The sequence below is a fragment of the Schistocerca serialis genome, chromosome 1 (assembly GCF_023864345.2).
Source record: "Schistocerca serialis cubense isolate TAMUIC-IGC-003099 chromosome 1, iqSchSeri2.2, whole genome shotgun sequence".
NCBI classification, from domain to species: domain Eukaryota; kingdom Metazoa; phylum Arthropoda; class Insecta; order Orthoptera; family Acrididae; genus Schistocerca; species Schistocerca serialis.
Genome location: NC_064638.1, coordinates 804,013,842 through 804,036,572, shown reverse-complemented (window position 1 = coordinate 804,036,572; position 22,731 = coordinate 804,013,842). Strand labels below are relative to the sequence as shown.

The 22,731-nt window shown below is 45.2% G+C and overlaps 1 non-coding gene across 1 annotated transcript; it reads left to right on the top strand.

Annotated features, from left to right (window-relative positions):
• The first annotated feature begins 22,245 nt into the window (after nt 1–22,245).
• Nucleotides 22,246–22,320, top strand: Trnas-cga (transfer RNA serine (anticodon CGA)). The gene has a single exon. It is a non-coding gene; the product is annotated as a tRNA-Ser (tRNA).
• The last annotated feature ends 411 nt before the right edge of the window (nt 22,321–22,731 follow it).

Below are 22,731 nucleotides of genomic sequence, written 5' to 3'. Positions count from 1 at the left end.
TTGTTTTACAAGAATTGGCTTTTTGTGTATTATCTTTGCAGAGTGCTAGGCGTTGTATTGTGGTTGTAATTCCAGTATCTGGAAGTATGTGTTCATTAACTGAAAATGTTCTTGGAATCCGAGCGTTTACTGGTTTGTTACGGCGTAAAATCAAGCAGTCGAGAACGACAGGGAAGAGAAGGCTGTGAGAAGAAGCCAGCCAATCGCATGCTGACTGTACCTTCCTCCAGGACGACAATGTGACAACAGCAACCCCTATGTGAAGAGGACATAAGCGCATCGACCGACTGGTGACGGCGCAGTTCAATAGCAGCTTCCAGATTAGCGACTTGGACAGCAGCGTCAACGCTAGATCACTTCGCTGGTATTCTCTATGTAGCACAGACTTGGGATGGTCTATACGGAAGTAGGTATGTCGCCCTTTGTTTATTATAATTTTCTTATTGTAATAAAACTCATTAATACGACTGGTTTGATTGTTTGTCTAGGAACCGAGAATGCAGGCTTCCTATACACTACATGGTCGATGTTTGAAATCACAAATCTTTGCTGTTTGAATTTACTACTAACGACCAATGATGTGGCCTACCACCGGATGACAACAAAAGAAATAAACAGAAGAGCAAACATAGCCTGGAGTGCTCTTAGTAAACTGCATAACCTCGTCTGAACTTGGGAATTTATGAACAGTGTGTACTGCCAGTTGTGACTTATGGTAACGAGAAACGGACTTTGAAGGTGAAAATTATTCAGAAACTGAGGGTTGTTCAGCACCCAGTGGAGAGATGCATGCTGCGAATAAGCAGGAGAGACGCGAGAAACAGAGAAATGTATCAAGGAAGAGGTAATTATGACTGCAAATGAAATGGGAAGCAAATGAGCGACACATGTATCCAGGGAAAGGCTGGAATGAGGAAGTTTGCTGGAAAGTCCGAGACAACGACCTGATTTAAGGTGGGTAGGCAGCATTGGAAAACGTACACGAGTGGTAATGATGAGTGTCATTGAAAAATGGTTCAAATGGCTCTGAGCTCTATGGGACTTCACATCTCAGGTCATCAGTACCCTAGAACTTAGAACTACTTAAACCTAACTAACCTAAGGACATCACACACATCCAAGCCCGAGGCAGGATTCGAACCTGCGACCGTAGCGTTCGCGCGGTTCCGGACTGAAGCGCCTAGAACCGCTCGGTCACGTGTCATTGAAGATAAGAATGCATGGAATGCCTTTATACAGGAGTGCCTGTCAAATGGATAGTGATAACAGTGATGTATTAAAATTAGGGAATACAAACGTAGTGATAACTTAAACTTTGTGGTCTGCCTTCCGGCAGGTCTGCTCATAGGGGAAGCCCCGTCAGAGAGGTCCACTGCATGAGCGGCTAGGGAAGTGATTCCAGTGGAGGTTTCCCGTTGCCTTCCACGGATGATGATGAACTGATAATGAGAACAACACAACACCCAGTCCCTGAGCGGAGAAAATCTCCGACCCAGCCGGGAATCGAACCCAGGCCCCTTGGTGTGACAGACCGCCGCGCTGATCACTCAGCTATCAGAGCGAACAAGTAGTGATAATAGATACTATAAAATTGTCACTAGAATAGAAGTAATATCTCGCGTTTCGTAGGAAATTGTTATAAGGCCCCCTGTGGTTCCTGATCTAAATAAACGATTGAGGAGACAATCTGAGCAGTCCTCTAGTATTTTTGCAGATTACCGTCTCGTAAAGTCATCAGGCGATCAAAACGAATTTCAAAATGATTTAGACAAGATATCTCTGTGATGCAAAGAGTGACAATTGACTCCAAGTAATGAAAAATGGGAACTCATCCACATAAGCACTAAAAGGAATCTGCTAAATTTCAGTCACACGATAAATCACACAAATCTAAAGGCTGTAAACTCAGCCAAATACTTACGATTACAATTACGAATAACTTGAACTGGAACGGTCACATGCAATAATGTTATGAGAAAAGCAAATCGAAGACTGCGATTTATTGGCAGAACACTTAGGAATTGTAACAGATTTGCTAGAGAGACTGTTTATACTATGTCTGTCAGTCCTCTTCTGGAGTATTACCGTGACGTGTGGGATCCGCATCAGATAGCATTGACGGACGACATCGAAAAAGTTTAAAGAACGGCAGCTCGTTCTGTGTTACTGCGAAATAGGGGAGAGAGTGTCAATGATATGACACACGAATTGGAGTGGCAGTCATTAAAAAAGGCGTTTTTCGCTGCGGCACGACCTTCTCGTGAAATTTCAATCACCAACTTTCTCCTCGGAATGTAAAAATATTTTGTTGGCACCCACCTGCATAGGGAGAAATGATCATCGTGATAAAATAAGAGAAATCAGAGCTCGCATGGAGAGATTTAAATGTTCGTTTTTCCCGCGCGCTGTCCGAGACTGGAAAGATAGAGAAATAGTTTATCTCTTTTAGACCTGAATTTTTTCTGGAAGAAGGAAAATTTTTATTTATACTCTAATGCTCATAGGTGACTTTTTAGTCATTTTAAAAGCCAGATTTATACAACTGTGTGTACTCATTTTCAAAATATACTTTGCACCCTTGGCTTCATTTTGTGGATCAAAATAATTAATTTTGAGATATTCACTGTTCTAATAAAGTATCTGATCAGTTAATAATTGCCATGCAAAAGAACAATAACAACATTCGTTTATACAGTGAAATATAATTAATCAACCATTTTCATGTACCCTGGTGGCCACAAGCTGCTGTAGACTAGTACATTCACTTGTTGATATTTTTATTGTGATGCTCGACAAGTGAGAGCGCTTGTGCATGGTGAAAAAACTGAACACTCACACGTGTGTATATGAGTTTTCCTTGAGGAAAAATATTTCTATTGCAGCTAAGACAAAGGAAAAATTAAAGTACACAATTGTAGCTAGTGGGTCTCAAAGGTTTAAAGGTGGCTCAATGACCCCCCTGCCAGGCACCTAATTGTGAACTGCGGAATAATCATGTAGTTTTAGACGTAGAAGTAGATGATCCTTTCTTGTTTTAAACCCTCCGAAAGTTGGTCTAGGTGATAGCTGTCATTCTTCCGGTCACCAACTAAGATGTGAAGCTCTCTACGCTCACCAGCATGATGCCTACTCATACCAAACTCAAATGCCGTTAAACTGTATCCATTGCACTAAGGGTCACTGATTTTAATAGCTACAATTTTCTGCTAAAGCCACATGTGCGACGATAATCATTCTACGATTTGAAATGACATTCCTCTGTGAAAGACGCCCATTCTGGGAACGAGCGCCTTACACTTATCGCAGAGTTGGTATACGCTCGACGTCTATCACTTGTTTGATCACATACAGTCGTCCGCAGCTCGTGGTCTAGTGGCTAGCATTGCTACGCGAGTCCCGGGTTCAATTCCCGGCCGGGTCGGGGATTTTCTCTGGCCGGGGACTGGGTGTTTGTGTTGTCCTCATCATTTCATCATCATCATCATCATCATCATCATCATCATCATCATCATCATCATTCGTCACAGTGGCAAGACTGGACTGCGTAAACGCCTGGACTGCAAAAATTGGGACTTTGTACGGGCGCTGATGACCGCGCAGTTGAGCGCCCCAAAAACCAATCACCACCACCACCACCACCACCACCATCATCATCATCATCATCATCATCATCATGACAGACATTCAGTCACGCGTCGACTCTTTCTGCTAGAAAGAGGTATCGTTGCCAACCGAAAAGCGCAGGTCTTTCTTACCGCGAGCTAAGGGCATTGCCCGGCTGCGGCAAATGAGAACGCTAGGCTGCAGGATTCCATTCTGTTCAATGGCGCTTTGCGAGATAGAACTACTTCTTCCTTCTTCGTGATCCAGGGCAGTACGCTGGAGCAACCAGTTTGGCGGTAGTTTCGTCTACCGTGAGTATGAAGGCATTTGACCAGCAGACAACGGTGTTATGTTCGGATCGCAGCCAGCTGCAAGCATACTATCATTTTCATATAATTTGGAACTATGATAAAAGTTATGACATGTAAAGTCGTACCGTTCTCGTGTGTTTTTGTGTGCAGATTTCACTTGCCGAATGTAGTGTCTTTGTTCGTCTTTTCCTTGACACGTATTGATCTGTATCTGTCTCCATATTAGAGATCTGGAAGCTCAAGTGACTTAGAACTAGCTTGGGAAAGAATATTACCATTTCTCAACTGATGTTTACCAGTCTCCACCCTGACGAAATTGTACTACTAACCTACTGGTAAATTATCTTTTTTATTTATTGCATTTAGATTTTGTGCGTTCAATACCTCACACCTTTCCTTGTGTTACCAATTTCTGTCATGTGTATTTGCGCCCCTGTTAGAATTTTCATGTACTTTCATCATGTGCTGTGCTTCTTGCTTTAGCTAGCCTTGAATTCAGTGTTATATCGCACAGGCATTCCGTGTTGACCTTTTTTGTTTGATTAATGCTTTCAGAAAACAAAGTTCGTTGAAGCTGATGCAATTACTCCGAGATATTCAGCTGTTGAGAGTATGTGACTGGTGATTATTTCATTCCCCACAGGGGGCTAAATTTTTATAGGTTATTAGGCAAAGCAGCTAACAGACGATAAAGATATTTGTTCCTGCACAAATCGGGCCTGAAAGATGTATGGGTTGAAGATCGGGTTGCATATGTTTAACAGTTTCATGCACGTTCTCAATACTGAACTGTTACTTCATGTAAGTATCCTTGTCTTCGTCCCGCTTTGTGTGAGGTTTCCATCTCCATCGTTAAAAGGTCGATCGCATCATCATTGGATGACATTCACTTTCTGAGAGTAAATGTCGTGGCGTAAAAGTGTTCATTAGTTTGCATGAACACTCGTTAGCCGGCCGTTGTGGCCGAGCGGTTCCAGGCGCTTCAGTCCGCTGCTGCGGTCGCAGGTTCGAATCCTTACTCGGGCATGGATGTGTGTGATGTCCTTAGGTTAGTTAGGTTTAAGTTCAAATGGTTCAAATGGCTCTGAGCACTATGGGACTTAACAGCTATGGTCATCAGTCCCATAGAACTTAGAACTACTTAAACCTAACTAACCTAAGGACATCACACAACACCCAGTCATCACAAGGCAGAGTAGGTTTAAGTAGTTCTAAGTCTAGGGGACTGATGACCTCAGAAGTTGAGTCCCATAGTGCTCAGAGCCATTTGAACCATTTGGACACTCGTAATTTGCTGAGATGGGATTGTGGCTGCTTAGACCACATTTCTCCATTATTTGATAGCAAAAATCGAAGTAGCAGGATAAACAATCAGTAGACCCGTACCTGCACTGGTGTTTACGAACACTTAATGCCGGACAGCTGGCGTGTGGATACTTTCCCTGAACCTTACTCTGACAGTTCGTCGGGACACTTCAGCTGCTGAGGCCGCTGCAATATCGGTAAACAATTTTCTTACAGATATCACTTGTTATTATCGTGCAGTTGAGACCAGATAAATCTACTGGTATGGACTCACTAATTTTGATCTTCCTTGTACATGCATAGTACAAAAATCGTTGCTGTCAGTCAGGATCTCACGAAGGTTTCCAAACGACACTTGTGCCGTACGTTCCACGTTAGTAATGGTACGATTTGTGTGTGATCCTTAAAACCTTTCGAGGATTCTACCCTCCATACAGGGTCTTTATGGAATCAAACAATGTGACAGCAAAAGATTTGAATCTGACCACCAAAGAACATGGTCAAGCATGACTGAGTCGATATTATTATTGAATACAACTTTTCATAATCTTTAAATCACTTGAAGTAAGGACTGCTTCTTCCCTGTACAGACAGCATGATTCCTATTTGTGTGGGAGCCTAGGCGTTTATCTGGAGTGACTTCATACCCCATTTCTCTCTCTCTCTCTCTCTCTCTCTCTCTCTCTCTCTCTCTCTCTCTCTCTCTCTCTCTCTCCCTCTCTCCTTCTCGAGATTATGTATAACTTTTGGAGTCCAATGTAAGAACAAACAGTATCAAAAAGCAATGTAGATAAGGGGAAACACAGTAAAGGAGTATTTTAAGAGTGACACAATCTTCACAAACATCATGAAGCTGTATTAACATTTTTTATATCAACACCTGAAAATGTGTTACAATAATCTCATCATCAATACGCAGACGAGTGCGCAACTAACAGAGCCTTTTACGGTCGTCGTGGGAACAATACTTCTTAACTACAGTAAAATGAAAAACCAAACAGTTTGACATGTTCTTAAAAGCTGGATTTTTGAAGTTCTACTGCTAGATATTCTTTCAAATATTTTCACGACACATTTTCTTTTTGCCAGTAAGAGGTGGCTAGATATCTGACAAAGATATCAAAGTATTGCGTCCCCTAGGTGACTAGTAGCGAATCGACTAGTACATTGCTAAAAGTGCCAGTTAGCCTTAGAAGTTCTATGTCGCCCTGCCCCCCCTTCCCCCCCTCCCCGCCCGCTGCCTCACGGGCTCCTTGCCCACGCCACAAGGAATTATTGAGAAAGTCGAGTCAGTAGATACGCCAACTAGAACTTCACACAGGAGAAACGGAATAATAAGCCGTGAAAGTGGTTTTACAAAGCGTCTGTTTTAGAAACGTATGTATCTGTTTACCTTAGTAGCTGAACATTCCCCCATAGGGACCGGGAAGACGAGACTTAATAAAGCGCATAAGTAGGCATTCATGCAGTCGTTCTTTTCGCGTTTCATAAGCGACTGGAACAGGAAGAAATCCTAACAAGCCATCAGTGCGAACTACCCCCTGTCAAACTTCGCAGAGGTTTCCACTGTACGTCAACAGATGTAGATATAAATCTGTTCTACTAAAATGTCAATATTTATTAAGCAGCCCCACTTAAATTTCATATAAATCTGTCCGATGTAAGAATTTTTATCATAAGTAAACTGTCAGATTTAGGGAATAAAGAATCTCAGAAAAATTCCAGACGATTTTAAACGTGAAGCTCCAAACAGAAAAAGTTTTCCTGCATTTTCAGAAAGGGAAAAATGGGCGTGAAGTATTATTTAGGAAAGCAGCGAGCTGAATTAATCATTCACTAGCCATTAGCCGTTCCCTCCAAACTGCGTGGTGGATGTCGTGGAGAGGGGAGCCTTGGTGTGGGAGGCGCGCGGGCGGCTTGCCAAACCGGAACTGTGCAGCTTCACGTCATTTCCGGAGCTGGTTTCTCATATGGCAGGTGGTTCACCACCGGAACAGCACACCACCCGGCTCAGCACGGAAGGGTGAGAGCTCGGCATCGCCATCACGGCTATTTCTTTGCTAAGTACGTTTTCCTGGGCAAAAACCACGAGATTTTTAAACGTTCTCACACTCACTTCTTACTCCAGATTCCGCATAATTTCCATGCATCTGAGGTGGTGGTTTGTTAACAATGAGATACACTGCCTGACAAAAGTGAAGCACTCAAAATACACTGTCAGATATTAGTGTAAGTTCGTGCACATATTAGTTGACCACAATATTGTTGCATCTGGGAATGAGCTTCGGTCGGTTTAACGTGAGTTTTTATCATGACATTTTACGAGGACAAGCTGAACGATTTTGTTGTGGCTATGCCCTCTTGTAATGATTTGAGGTTCCTGGCTGGATGAGGAGAGGGTGGTATGATAGGTGGGTGGCCGGTTTCCTCTCACTACCACACAAAATGCACACATGGTTAAAATACACTTTATTCCAGGAACCAATTGAGATTGTACCTTCAATGATGTCCAATCTGAGGTTCTGTGGTTAACAGCAATCAAATAACAAGTACTAATTCTTGAATCTTGTCCGTGTCCATGTCAGAACTATATACAATGACTAACGTTCCCTCACAGCTAGCTAAGGTGCGAGGCGACGACAGTCACTGTGGAAGACTAGAGCACAGTGCTACGTATTGAGGGACAACGGGAACTGAGTCCCGATGCGACGTACTGAGGTACTGACAAGGGAACCTCCCCATCGAACCCCCGTCAGATTTAGTTATAAGTTGGCACAGTGGATAGGCCTTGAAAAACTGAACACAGATCAATCGAGAAAACAGGAAGAAGTTGTGTGGAACTATGAAAAAAATAAGAAAAATATACGAACTGGGTAGTCCATGCGCAAGATACTCAACATCAAGGAAAGTGTGAGCTCATGAACGCTGTAGTCGCGTGGTTAGCGTGAGCACCTGCGGAACGAGAGGTCCTTGGTTCAAGTCTTGCCTCGAGTGAAAAGTTTACTTTCTTTATTTTCGCAAAGTTATGATCTGTCCGTTCGTTCATTGACGTCTCTGTTCACTCCAATAAGTTTAGTGTCTATGTTTTGTGACCGCAACGCAAAACCGTGCAATTAGTAGACGAAAGGACGTGCCTCTCCAATGGGAACCGAAAACATTTGATCGGAAGGTCATATGTCAACCGATTCCTCCACAGGAAAACACGTCTGATATATTCTATACGACACTCGTGACGGCATGTGCGTCACATGACAGGAATATGTTGTCGACCCACGTAACTTGTACACTTGGCGAATGGGCAAAAAGATTCTTCTACCTTGCCCGATTTAGGATTTCTTGTGGATGTGATAACTCCGAAAAAAGTGATGAAAACATAAGAGCTTGTCATATAAACTACAACAAATGAATGTAACAGTTTCACAGTCGCACAGTTTTCCTTGTGCTCTGTCAAAACATATGTTTTTAACATTTTCAAATTTTTCCGTATGCAGACCGTCAAATCCTGCATATGTCCAAGCAAACTTGAACATTTCCTGGATTTTTGGAGAGCGAAGCTGATTACGTGTGTGTCTGAACTTTGATAATTGACACACGATCACGTAAACAATACTGCTCTGTGTACCTGTGCAGCTTCGCAGAATCATGGAATCTTTTCACAAAGTACTTCCCTTGCCGAAAACCAGACACATCTAACGGTTGCACAAGAGGAGTACGAGGGATGGTAATCACGTCTACTCCCACACTAAAATTGTACAATGCCTGATCCTTCTGTTCTCTATAGCTGTCAAGGAGTAAGGCAAAATCTTTGTCCGTGTAAGGAGCAACCAACATCCTTTCGTCTACCAATCGTACGGTTTTGCGGTGCGGTCACAAAACACAGACACTAAACTTATCATAGTGAACAGAGACGTCAATGAACGAACGGACAGATCATAACTTTGCGAAAATAAAAAAAGTAAAGTTTTCACTCGAGGCAAGACTTCAACCAAGGACCTCTCGTTCCGCAGCTGCTCACGCTAACCACGGGACCACAGCACTTCTGAGCTCGACCTATCCTTGATGTGGCACATCGTGCACATGTATGTTTGTATATTTTGCTTATTTTTTTTCATAGTTCCACACAACTTCTTCCTGTTTTCTCGATTGATCTGTGTTCAGTTTTTCAAGGCCTATGTACTGTGCCAACTTATAACTAAATCTGAGGGGGGTGCGATGGGGAGGTTCCCTTGTGAGATAGACAGACTGAGACAGCTCGGTCGGTGGTGGCATCCTATACGCACGCTGCCCAGGAGGCGTTATCGGCGCGTATCCTGGGGGTGTGTCTTGGTCTTCTCTTGTCTTAGGTGCGCCTAATTTAGCGCCTTGTATACAATGTTTCCTAGTGCCGACCGCTGTATACCAGCACACACTTGATACCATGTGCACAACTGTCCTAAAATCATTTAGTGTTATGCGCTTTTGTTACTCACCACTGCTCTTATTTACTGTAACGTCACCGCGTGTTTCCTATAATGGCCACGGGAGGCCAAGCGCGTGATCGGATAGCACACTCACGATCGGCGGGTATGCAAACAATTTGATTTGCAATTCTCTGTGACAGGTAGAACATCCGCCTGAGGCCATTATTGTTGCTTGTGTTTCGTGTTGTTACCAGGCATGGTAGGCTATGTAAGGGGAGGTTCCCCGCCCCTGTAGAGTTTTTTGAAAGAAAAGAGTAGAGGGCTGTGAAATTAAACTCTGGCATTCGTCTCCGGTCCGTCATTGAGAGGGAGTCGTCCCTGGGCGCCGTCAGGTCCTGACCGGTGCACGCTAATTGATATGGAGGAACGTAAGCGTCTCAAATTGCGCAGCGCGATCTACACGAGCAGCTGGTTTCCTTACTTTGCTACGGAACTTACATTGCTTAATTTGCCTATAATTTGAAGCATCTTTATCTTCCATTAACTTTGATTTTGTGAGCTGCCCATATGAAGAGATCTTGTTGCTCTTTCTGTATAAAGTCTTACACACTTTTTGATACCTCCCCACAGTGTGAGACTCATTTTGTAGTTTGATTTGCGTTTTGAGGAACTTTGCTCTCTGTTAACTTTACTGTGATTTTTGCCACTCATTAGGGGAAGTAAATAACTATTAATCTCAGTCTTGACTGAGATTTCAAGGTCCCTTACGACCCTACGACTTTTTCGTGAGTAGGTGACCCAAAGAAAACAAAATATATCGTTCTGTACACTCAATTTATTGTTCTCACTGTAGCAGTGTTTACTAGGTGTACAGTGGCCAAACCCAGCGATTAATTATGTTAGGAATTCAAAGAAAAGAACAAACATTGCGTCACTCGTATTATACGAGAGATTTGTTTTATAACGGACATAGCAGCTACGCTCCTCAGGTCAGATCTTCGGCAAACTGTACAACGAGGCCGTCGAGATCTACTACAAAAGATGTTGAGCTACTGACAATGTGACCGTGAAGACGTGGACTACCCGACACCGAGTATAAAACAAATTTCAAAAATTGTTCAAATGGCTCTGAGCACTATGGGACTTAACATCTATGGTCATCAGTCCCCTAGAACTTAGAACTACTTAAACCTAACTAACCTAAGGACAGCACACAATGCCCAGCCATCACGAGGCAGAGAAAATCCCTGACCCCGCCGGGAATCGAACCCGGGAACCCGGGCGTGGGAAGCGAGAACGCTACCGCACGACCAACAAATCTCAGTTCGCGCTAGTAATATTATCCCATAATATCCCACTTCTATGTACACATACTGACAATTTGTAATTAAAATGACGCAAAACAGCTATGACGGATGAAAGGTTGACATGGAATAGCTAACGACGTGTTATAATGCATCAATGAATTACATAATAGTTTCCTAACGTAATAGCTCCAGTAATAATTTACACCATCACGCACGCACATTAAAATACGGTTTGTGGACTAATCAATGCAGCTACTTATACAGGTAATAAAGCGCTGCTGCTAAATTGAATAATTCGTTGCAATCGCAGAAACAGCTCGCTCGTATTGAAACTTTATACCTTAGTGCCAAAAAATTTGTAATGAAGGGTTGCGAGAAAGTTAGTAAAAATCAGTTGTGAACAATGTTTTCAATTCTTTAGTTTCAGGAGGTGAACGCAAAACATTAATGAGAAACTACACTTTAAAAGTAAATATCTCTCAGCTGAACTGTTGTTGTGAAGTCGCTGTTCAGCGGTAGATAAATAAACTTCATATCCTTCGTCGTTCCTTTTACTGTCATGTTATGTTATTTATTTCATAGTGGCACATCTTATTATACACTTCTGGAAATGGAAAAAAGAACACATTGACACCGGTGTGTCAGACCCACCATACTTGCTCCGGACACTGCGAGAGGGCTGTACAAGCAATGATCACACGCACGGCACAGCGGACACACCAGGAACCGCGGTGTTGGCCGTCGAATGGCGCTAGCTGCGCAGCATTTGTGCACCGCCGCCGTCAGTGTCAGCCAGTTTGCCGTGGCATACGGAGCTCCATCGCAGTCTTTAACACTGGTAGCATGCCGCGACAGCGTGGACGCGAACCGTATGTGCAGTTGACGGACTTTGAGCGAGGGCGTATAGTGGGCATGCGGGAGGCCGGGTGGACGTACCGCCGAATTGCTCAACACGTGGGGCGTGAGGTCTCCACAGTACATCGATGTTGTCACCAGTGGTCGACGGAAGGTGCACGTGCCCGTCGACCTGGGACCGGACCGCAGCGACGCACGGATGCACGCCAAGACCGTAGGATCCTACGCAGTGCCGTAGGGGACCGCACCGCCACTTCCCAGCAAATTAGGGACACTGTTGCTCCTGGGGTATCGGCGAGGACTATTCGCAACCGTCTCCATGAAGCTGGGCTACGGTCCCGCACACCGTTAGGCCGTCTTCCGCTCACGCCCCAACATCGTGCAGCCCGCCTCCAGTGGTGTCGCGACAGGCGTGAATGGAGGGACGAATGGAGACATGTCGTCTTCAGCGATGAGAGTCGCTTCTGCCTTGGTGCCAATGATGGTCGTATGCGTGTTTGGCGCCGTGCAGGAGAGCGCCACAATCAGGACTGCATACGACCGAGGCACACAGGGCCAACACCCGGCATCATGGTGTGGGGAGCGATCTCCTACACTGGCCGTACACCACTGGTGATCGTCGAGGGGACACTGAATAGTGCACGGTACATCCAAACCGTCATCGAACCCATCGTTCTACCATTCCTAGACCGGCAAGGGAACTTGCTGTTCCAACAGGACAATGCACGTCCGCATGTATCCCGTGCCACCCAACGTGCTCTAGAAGGTGTAAGTCAACTACCCTGGCCAGCAAGATCTCCGGATCTGTCCCCCATTGAGCATGTTTGGGACTGGATGAAGCGTTGTCTCACGCGGTCTGCACGTCCAGCACGAACGCTGGTCCAACTGAGGCGCCAAGTGGAAATGGCATGGCAAGCCGTTCCACAGGACTACATCCAGCATCTCTACGATCGTCTCCATGGGAGAAATGGGAGAATAGCAGCCTGCATTGCTGCGAAAGGTGGATATACACTGTACTAGTGCCGACATTGTGCATGCTCTGTTGCCTGTGTCTATGTGCCTGTGGCTCTGTCAGTGTGATCATGTGATGTATCTGACCCCAGGAATGTGTCAATAAAGTTTCCCCTTCCTGGGACAATGAATTCACGGTGTTCTTATTTCAATTTCCAGGAGTGTACGTAGTATCTCCATGAATAGCCAAGCTATAAATATTCTTTCCTAAGCATTTCATCGATCATCACAGAAAGCTCGCAGTTGTACTCAGGGCAGACCCACTGCCGCGGCGAACCAACTGCCGCAGACTATTACTCTCAAAGTTGTTCCGATAAAGAAAATGCCTAAGCAGCGCAGTTTCTCATTCAAAGACAATAAACGCTTTACATTCTTTGATTCTTTTTAACACACATTCTACTTTTCAGTATAGTTTAATTTTTGAAATAATTGATTACACAAATAATATAATGAGCAAACACTTCAGTGCGCAGGCAGAAATGAAAAAAAAAATTATGCAAGCGATTCCTTACACTACTAACAGATGGTGTTACTGTTTGCAGTCTCAGAACAGTGGTACATACTTTGAAACATTCCAAATCGTATTATGAATTGAAATTAATAAACTCACAACTAAAATTTATGTTGTAACTTTTATGCTCTAAAAGCGAGTGACTTTAGGTGTACGTTACTATGTTACATAAATGTGTCGTTACAATCAAACCCCTTTACTTTCACTGTTCATACCATTTTAGGAGCAGAGCAGCGGTGTAATACTTTTGAATCAATCAGATGAATACTGCTGCTTTATGGCATGATGAATAATTAGGAGCAGAAAATTATTCGATACTCAAAAATGTTGACACAGTCAACAGTTGATCTGAACACGTATGATTATTAAAGGAACTTACATTATTTCAAAATATGTTGGCTTATGACGGACAATATCCCGCGTAATCCCTTGTATAGCATATCCAATCTTCATATTGAAGATTGCATAGATAGCTGTGATGACCTTAAAATTGCACTTAGCTTGCCAGTCTCATCGACTGGTGCTAGTAGCTCGGGTAATTTCTCATACCTTCAGGGTCGACTGTGGTAAGACTGTACCAGGATGCATCTTGAAACTAAATGTTGTGGTTTAAGACAACAAGCGCTGTATTCATACTGGTGAAACTTGGGGAAGACAAACGATCGGTGTTCCATTCTAGTACTTAGTTTTAACTGAATTTAATTTCGTCTCTTTTTAAATTTTAGGTTGCTCCACGATAATGAATGTTTAAAATTTATCTTTATTTCGAAATTTTGCTTTTTTTCTGTTTCAAAAATTTGTTGCACTAGCAGTTTTCTTTACACATGCTCCAGTCTTTTGCAGAACTCTCCTTCAAATCAGTCTTCCCTACATCTACTGCTGATTTAATATGCTCCTTCCATTTTACATCGTATTCTAATGCTACCATATCCATAAAGGGAAGATGAACTATCTTGAAATAACGGAAATTAATGAACACATGTCCATCAGCCAAGCTTAGTACTGAATGCCCAGACACAGTTCCCTTACTCATCACTTCTAACTTGCCCCATCTTATTTATTACAGTTGCTGTAATTTCTCTCGTTGTCTTAAATTTTATATTATATTATATATATTATTTATATATTTTATTATAATTTAAATTATAGCTGCTTCATTCACCCTGCTTAATGTCAGTATTATACATTGGAAAGTCAAAGAAACTGGTACACCTATCTAATATCGTGTAGGACCCCCGCGAGCACGCAGAAGTGGCGCAACACGACGTGGCATGGACTCGACTAACATCCGAAGTAGTGCTGGAGAGAAGTGACATCATGAATCGTGCAGGGCAGTCCACAAATCCGTAAGAGTACGAGGGGGCGGAGATCTCTTCTGAACAGCACGCTGCAAGGCATCCCAGATATGCTGAATAATGTTCATGTCTGGGGAGTTTGGTGGGCAGCGAAAGTGTTCGGGATGCGCAATGGACATGAATGGATGCAGGTGATCAGACAGGATGCTTACGTACGTGTCACCTGTCAGAGCCGTATCTAGACGTATCAGGGGTCCCATATCACTGCAACTGCACACGCCCCTCACCATTACAGACATACACTCCTGGAAATGGGAAAAAGAACACATTGACACCGGTGTGTCAGACCCACCATACTTGCTCCGGACACCGCGAGAGGGCTGTACACGCAATGATCACACGCACGGCACAGCGGACACACCAGGAACCGCGGTGTTGGCCGTCGAATGGCGCTAGCTGCGCAGCATTTGTGCACCGCCGCCGTCAGTGTCAGCCAGTTTGCCGTGGCATACGGAGCTCCATCGCAGTCTTTAACACTGGTAGCATGCCGCGACAGTGTGGATGTGAACCGTATGTGCAGTTGACGGACTTTGAGCGAGGGCGTATAGTGGGCATGCGGGAGGCCGGGTGGACGTACCGCCGAATTGCTCAACACGTGGGGCGTGAGGTCTCCACAGTACATCGATGTTGTCGCCAGTGGTCGGCGGAAGGTGCACGTGCCCGTCGACCTGGGACCGGACCGCAGCGACGCACGGATGCGCGCCAAGACCGTAGGATCCTACGCAGTGCCGTAGGGGACCGCACCGCCACTTCCCAGCAAATTAGGGACACTGTTGCTCCTGGGGTATCGGCGAGGACCATTCGCAACCGTCTCCATGAAGCTGGGCTACGGTCCCGCACACCGTTTGGCCGTCTTCCGCTCACGCCCCAACATCGTGCAGCCCGCCTCCAGTGGTGTCGCGACAGGCGTGAATGGAGGGACGAATGGAGACGTGTCGTCTTCAGCGATGAGAGTCGCTTCTGCCTTGGTGCCAATGATGGTCGTATGCGTGTTTGGCGCCGTGCAGGTGAGCGCCACAATCAGGACTGCATACGACCGAGGCACACAGGGCCAACACCCGGCATCATGGTGTGGGGAGCGATCTCCTACACTGGCCGTATACCACTGGTGATCGTCGAGGGGACACTGAATAGTGCACGGTACATCCAAACCGTCATCGAACCCATCGTGCTACCATTCCTAGACCGGCAAGGGAACTTGCTGTTCCAACAGGACAATGCACGTCCGCATGTATCCCGTGCCACCCATCGTGCTCTAGAAGGTGTAAGTCAACTACCCTGGCCAGCAAGATCTCCGGATCTGTCCCCCATTGAGCATGTTTGGGACTGGATGAAGCGCCGTCTCACGCGGTCTGCACGTCCAGCACGAACGCTGGTCCAACTGAGGCGCCAGGTGGAAATGGCATGGCAAGCCGTTCCACAGGACTACATCCAGCATCTCTACGATCGTCTCCATGGGAGAATAGCAGCCTGCATTGCTGCGAAAGGTGGATATACACTGCACTAGTGCCGACATTGTGCATGCTCTGTTGCCTGTGTCTATGTGCCTGTGGTTCTGTCAGTGTGATCATGTGATGTATCTGACCCCAGGGATGTGTCAATAAAGTTTCCCCTTCCTGGGACAATGAATTCACGGTGTTCTTATTACAATTTCCAGGAGTGTATTTTCTCTAAGTTAAATAATCTTAGATCACACTTACTCTGAAATAATCCCACTTGTTTTATTCCTACTTCTAACATGAACATTTCAGTCTCCGAAAATGGAGATGCTCTGTACACACAGTAGTTTAAAATCGTTGATCCGACATAATTTCACTGTACCATGTACTTATTTACGTATCTGACGATGGCCTAACAGCCGAAAACCGGTTCGTGTAACAATCAGTAAATGTAAAATATTACATCAGTGTTGTCTTTCATTCGTAATTAATCTACATATTGAAATCTTGTGACACGTCCCAGAATCGGAAAACTATCGGGTCCTTCCATTGTTATAGGCATTACCCAGCGCTTCTCAACATTTAACGAAAGTTGTCAATCAGTACACCAGATTAGAATGGTAGCAGGGTGTATAATCGTTTGCCCTTGATGGAAGTGTTCTTTATGCAGCAATATCAGCGAATAACTTGAAATGCTTGCTGACGATTCGCTTATATACTGGATGCGCATAAAGGGGTTTACACTTTTTTGAATTCAATAATTCGAACGAAAATAACAAAAACTGTGTATTTTGAAGTCATGTAGATGGTCGCGACATTACTGATGTTTTACTGTTGAAGATGTTCAAAATGTCCACCATCGGCAGCAGTACCACGTCTGCAACGCAGCGTAATGGATTGACATACGTCTATTACGCTATCACTGGACTGTGTTGACTGTGTTCAGAGGCAGTCACAATCACCTCTGACGTGTCATCAAATGTACTTGGCTTTGCAGCGTAGACGGTTTCCTAAAAGAGTCGAACAGCGTTAGATCGGGAGGTCTGGGTGGAAACTCAACACCCCTCAACAAATGTTTTATCCAGTAGTTGCCACACATCGCGATGGTAATGTGACGGTGCTGTGTTGTTGAAATATACAACCTCCACGTCGGTACAGTTGGTGAACAGCTGATACAATTTGTTCCCGAAACTCTGTAAGGTACTTTCCGCTTGTCACTGTCCCTTAAAAAAAGAATGGCCTACAAGTCTTCTGACAAATGTACCACACCACACCGATATCCTAGGAAGATAACAGCTTCCTCTTCCGTAAGATGGGGATTATCTCTTACCCAGTACACACAATTATGCCGACTGATGCTTCTATTCGATTTAAACGTCATCTCATCAGACGAAACACTGATATGAGTCATCTGTTCATTATTGCAAATCCACTCATAAAATTGGAGGAGCGTATCCGGATCGTCGTTATACATCACGAGAAGCAGTTTGGGAATCTAAGCCGGCCGGTGTGGCCTTGCGGTTCTAGGCGCGTCAGTCTGGAACCGCATGACTGCTATGGTCGGAGGTTCGAATCCCGCCTCGGACTTGGATGTGTGTGATGTCCTTAGGTTGGTTAGGTTTAAGTAGTTCTAAGTTCTAGGGGACTGATGACCACAGGTGTTGAGTCCCATAGTGCTCAGAGCCATTTGAACCATTTGATTTGGGAATCTAAGGTCTCTAGTTCGCTTGCTCTGAAATGCGGTGAACATTCATTTGCTTGCACCTGGTTCAAGCACAGCTTGCCATATGGACTTCTTTGGGATACATGTGAAAGCTGCCCCCCCCCCTCCTCCCTCTTTCGTCCGTTACTGATTTCCTCCTGCCACACAGTCCCTTCTTCAGATCATGTGCACTTCCTCCCATCTCAAATTTGTTGCGTAATTTCGTTACTCTTAACACGTGGCCGTGCCGCAGTATAAAACACTGCCCGCCATCACCTCTGCACGTCTTTTATGTTTTCACATTTCCAATAACACTTTAAAACTTAATTTCATTGCTCCAAGGACGTGTTTTCAACCATCTTGTTATTTACGTGCAGTTACTGGCAACTGAAAGTAAACAAAAGAAAAACAGATGAATCGCACACACACTAGTTACGAGAACATCATAGCATCATAGAATCACAAAGGCATATGGAAACATGGAATGTAGCTGTGCTACTGAATATACTGTTTCCAAGATTCTTGTGGGAAGTAAAGCTAGCTTCATTTCATAAGAGTGGTTTCTCGTGTACCTGTATTGAGTTTTGAGGGAAACTTCGCTTCATCCAGGAACGTCATGACATAGGAACCTAGAAAATGCTCCATAACCGTGTAACAAACAAATGTTAGCAGTACTTGACTGTACTCTATGCACGTATTCTTTTACTCAGTTTGTGAACCAAGCAAGGAAGAGGGTGATGAGCTGGGAGGAGCGATGGGAGGGGGGCGGGAGAGGGAGCGGGACTATTCACCACGCGAGATATTCTCGATATATCTAAGCTGAGAAACTGGCTGAGTCGGCAGTGAATACATTGTCACATTTAATTTTTTTTTCAATTATTTTTCGCTGCTGGACATGCTTATTTTAATATGTCATTGAGTGTTTCCAGTAGTCAGTAGTTGGTGTGGTAGACAGGAGGAGACAGCCATGCTGCTCCACCACCGGCGCAGTTTGCAGCGGCCGAAGGAAGGCGGTCACCATAGCATCTCCTAGCTCATCGCAGACGCCATTCAACTAGCAGTGCTCTCAATCCTTATCCGTATCCTCTGGCGAAAGCTATACGTGAATATAGCTGTAGCAAGGACAAAGGCAAGAAGTCAATTAGAACTAATGAACACATGCAAAAAGTAGTAACTCCTTGCTTTCACTCGTAACTCGAAGTAGTTCTGTACTTAGGAAATAAGTGAAGGGGTGAAGGAGGAGAGAGGAAGAGGGGGTGGTGCATATGATGGAACCCTAAATCGCTGGAGGTGGTTTATCGTTACCTCTCACACACGTGGTACGAAGTGTCGAGTGTGTATCTGTGTCGTGTGGTTAAGTGCGAGGAGTGCGATGAGTGCTTGTACAGTGTCGTATCAGGTTCACGATGCCACTGATAAAGGGAGTGGAGGGGTGACCCTGTGTAAGCACATTGCTTACTCCTTCCAAATAGGACCAAGGGGCCCACCCGGCTTAACGTCCTTGCCTGATGGACTAATCATCATCAACAGTGTCACATGCCTTCACTTCATGAGACACTCCGGAGGTATCTAAAATTGAATCCACAACATTGGCGCGAAGACTGGTCAGGAACTTTACGCCATCATTTCTCCTCCACTTGCTAGCTAAATATGGCCGGTAAAAATTTTTCACCGCCGGGATTCAAAGCGGATAAGCTACGAGCCGAGCGACGTCACGTAAGCGTGCATTGGCAAACTCGGCTACGGAGGTTCATTCACTCATAGGTATCTAATAAAGAATTAATTAACTCCATTACAGAAACTTTATACGACAGTTGAATACATGAAATCCCAGTTTTCTCACCTACCGCCTAACTCTCATTAGTACTTGCAGTGGATTCTGATGCAATTTGGAATTCCTGTGTGACGGTCTGGATAGATGTCTGCCTATTGCATATTACGACCCTCTTCAACTGTCGGCGGTCTCTGTCAGTCAAAATACCTCAAATGGTTCTAAACACAAAGGGACTTAACATCTGAGGTCATCAGTCCCCTAGACTTAGAACTACTTATACCTAACTAACCTAAGGACGTCACACACATCCATGCCCGCGATCGTAACAGCCGCGTGGTTCCGGACTGAAGCGCCTAGAACCGCTTGGCCACAGTGGCTGGCTCTGTTAGTTAACAGACGAGATCGGCCTGTACGCTTTTGTGTTGTACGTGTCGCTTCACGTTTCCACTTCACTGTCACATCGGAAACAGTGGACCTAGGGATGTTTGTTGTTGTTGTTGTTGTGGTCTTCAGTCCCGAGACTGGTTTGATGCAGCTCTCCATGCTACTCTATCCCGTGCAAGCTTCTTCATCTCCCAGTACCTACCGCAACCTACATCCTTCTGAATCTCCTTAGTGTATTCATGTCTTGCTCTCCCTCTACGATTTTTACCCTCCACGCTGCCCTCCAATACTAAATTGGTGATCCCCTGATGCCTCAGAACATGTCCTACCAACCGATCCCATCTTCTAGCCAAGTTGTGCCACAAACTTCTCTTCTTCCCAATCCTATTCAATACTTCCTCATTAGTTATGTGATCTACCCATCTAATCTTCAGCATTCTTCTGTAGTAGGGATGTTTAGGAGTGTGGAAATCTCGCATACAGACCATGACATAAGTGACACACACTCACAATCACCTGACCACGTTCGAAGTCCGTGAGTTCCGCGCAGTGCCCTATTCTGCTCTCTCGTGATGTCTAACGACTACTGAGGTAACTGATAGTGGAGCACCGGCCAGTAGGTGGCAGTATAATGCACCTAATATGAAAAAAGTATATTTTTGGGGGTGTCCGCATACTTTTGATCACTTAGTGTGTGTGAGCTGTTTAGGCAACAACTGCAATTTAAATTTGACAACCTGTTCAGAAACGTACCGGCGAGCTGCATGAGAAATCCTGTTCCCTGTTGCTAAAATATTGTTGTCACAGTCGCAGTAGCGGGGCGGATTTCCATGTGCCATGTTTCCGTGGCCACCTATGGCACCAGGGGCGGTCTCCTGTCATAATATAGCTCGGCGTAGGGACTATAAATACCCGCCATTCAGTCCGTAGCAGCAACACTGGAATTCATACTACAACTGGCCCTGGTTTCCTGGCTACAGCTGCTGCCACAACAATGTGCACTTAAGATGGTCCCTTGTGGGCTCAGTAGCTTCGACTCTGCCTAGCTGCGTCATCAGCCTGACTGCTGGTTTAGAAGCCGCCACTAGACCAGATTGTTTCAGGCCTGGAAGGGGTGCTACCAAGGGAAGACCACCTGTAGCGTGTCTTTGTCCGGCACTACAGACGACTCCAGGAGTCAAATGTCTTGCGCTGGGCAGCGTTTTATCGGGCCTGATATCAATGACAGCTGTCGCGCGAGTCCATCGCCCCCTTAGGCGCCTCCTTTTAAGTCAGCACAGCTGCTGCCCAAGCTGAGACAGCACTGCCGCCTAGTATACATGCGCATTGCTGCCAGTCGTGCACACCGCTGAGAGTTATGCTGAGGTAGCAACAACTGCCTAGGTGACCATACACCTACCATGACGCAATCAACGACCACTGTATGGAAGTCTTGCAGAACAAAGAATGTTATTGCTAACTGAGCTCTCCTGAATCTGCTGTCGCCACATTACTTGTAGAACGCACCCCCACCTTTCCGCCCACAACTTTGGGGCAGCAGCAACGGTTCTGGCTTATAATGGTATGTGCATTGCTGACGTCATTACATCTGCTGTCAAAAGAAAGCAGGACGTCGTGGGAGAGCGATCAACAACATCGTTTCAGCGTAATTACAGTAAAAATGCCTAATTTCTTGAATTGGATGAATGGATGGAAGATTAGATTCGTGAAAGTGGACCCATTACTTGATTTAAGCGATTTTAGGGACACACTAATTAAATAGTTGGTGGTTTGCATCCAGCTGACTGTGGGCTGTGTAACATGTTGGAGCATGAATGAGATTTTCACTCTGCAGCGGAGTGTGCGCTGATACGAATCTTCCTGACAGATTAAAACTGTGTGCCGGGCCGAGACTCGAACTCGGGACCTTTGCCTTCCGCGGGCAAGTGCTCTACCAACTGAGCTAACCAAGCACAACTCACAGCCCGTCATCACAGCTTTACTTCTGCCTGTACCTCCTCTCCTACCTTCCAAACTTGCCCGCGAAAGGCAAAGGTCCCGAGTTCAAGTCTCGGCCTGGCACACAGTTTTAATCCGTCAGGAAGTTTCATATCAGTGCACACTCCGCTGCAGAGTGAAAATCTCATTCTGGAAACATCCCCCAGGCTGTGGCTAAGCCATGTCTCCGCAATATCCTTTCTTTCAGGAGTGCTAGTTCTGCAAGGTTCGCAGGAGAGCTTCTGTAAAGTTTGGAAGGTAGGAGAGGAGGTACTGGCAGAAGTAAAGCTGTGAGGACGGGCTGTGAGCCGTGCTTGGGTAGCTCAGTTGGTAGAGCACTTGCCCGCGAAAGGCAAAGGTCCCGAGTTCGAGTCTCGGCCCAGCACACAGTTTTAATCGGTCAGGAAGTTTCATGTTGGAGCATGGTGCTCCATGTGCCCAGTCACCAGCAGTAATTTATTTTAAGCTTGGTCATTATACAAGAGTATGGAGAGAATGCTCGAGGTTGATGCTCACAAGCCAACATCACCAACATGACTTCATATAAGTGGCGATCAAAAAGTTTCCGTTTGAGGGTGTTGCTGCAGCATATGCTACCTAGCACTACTCCGATGCGGGTATGTACGAGGGCAGTTCAATAAGTAATGCAACACATTTTTTTTCTCGTCCAATTTTGGTTGAAAAAAACCGGAAATTTCTTGTGGAATATTTTCAAACATTCCCGCTTCGTCTCGTATAGTTTCATTGACTTCCGACAGGTGGCAGCGCTGTACGGAGCTGTTAAAATGGCGTCTGTA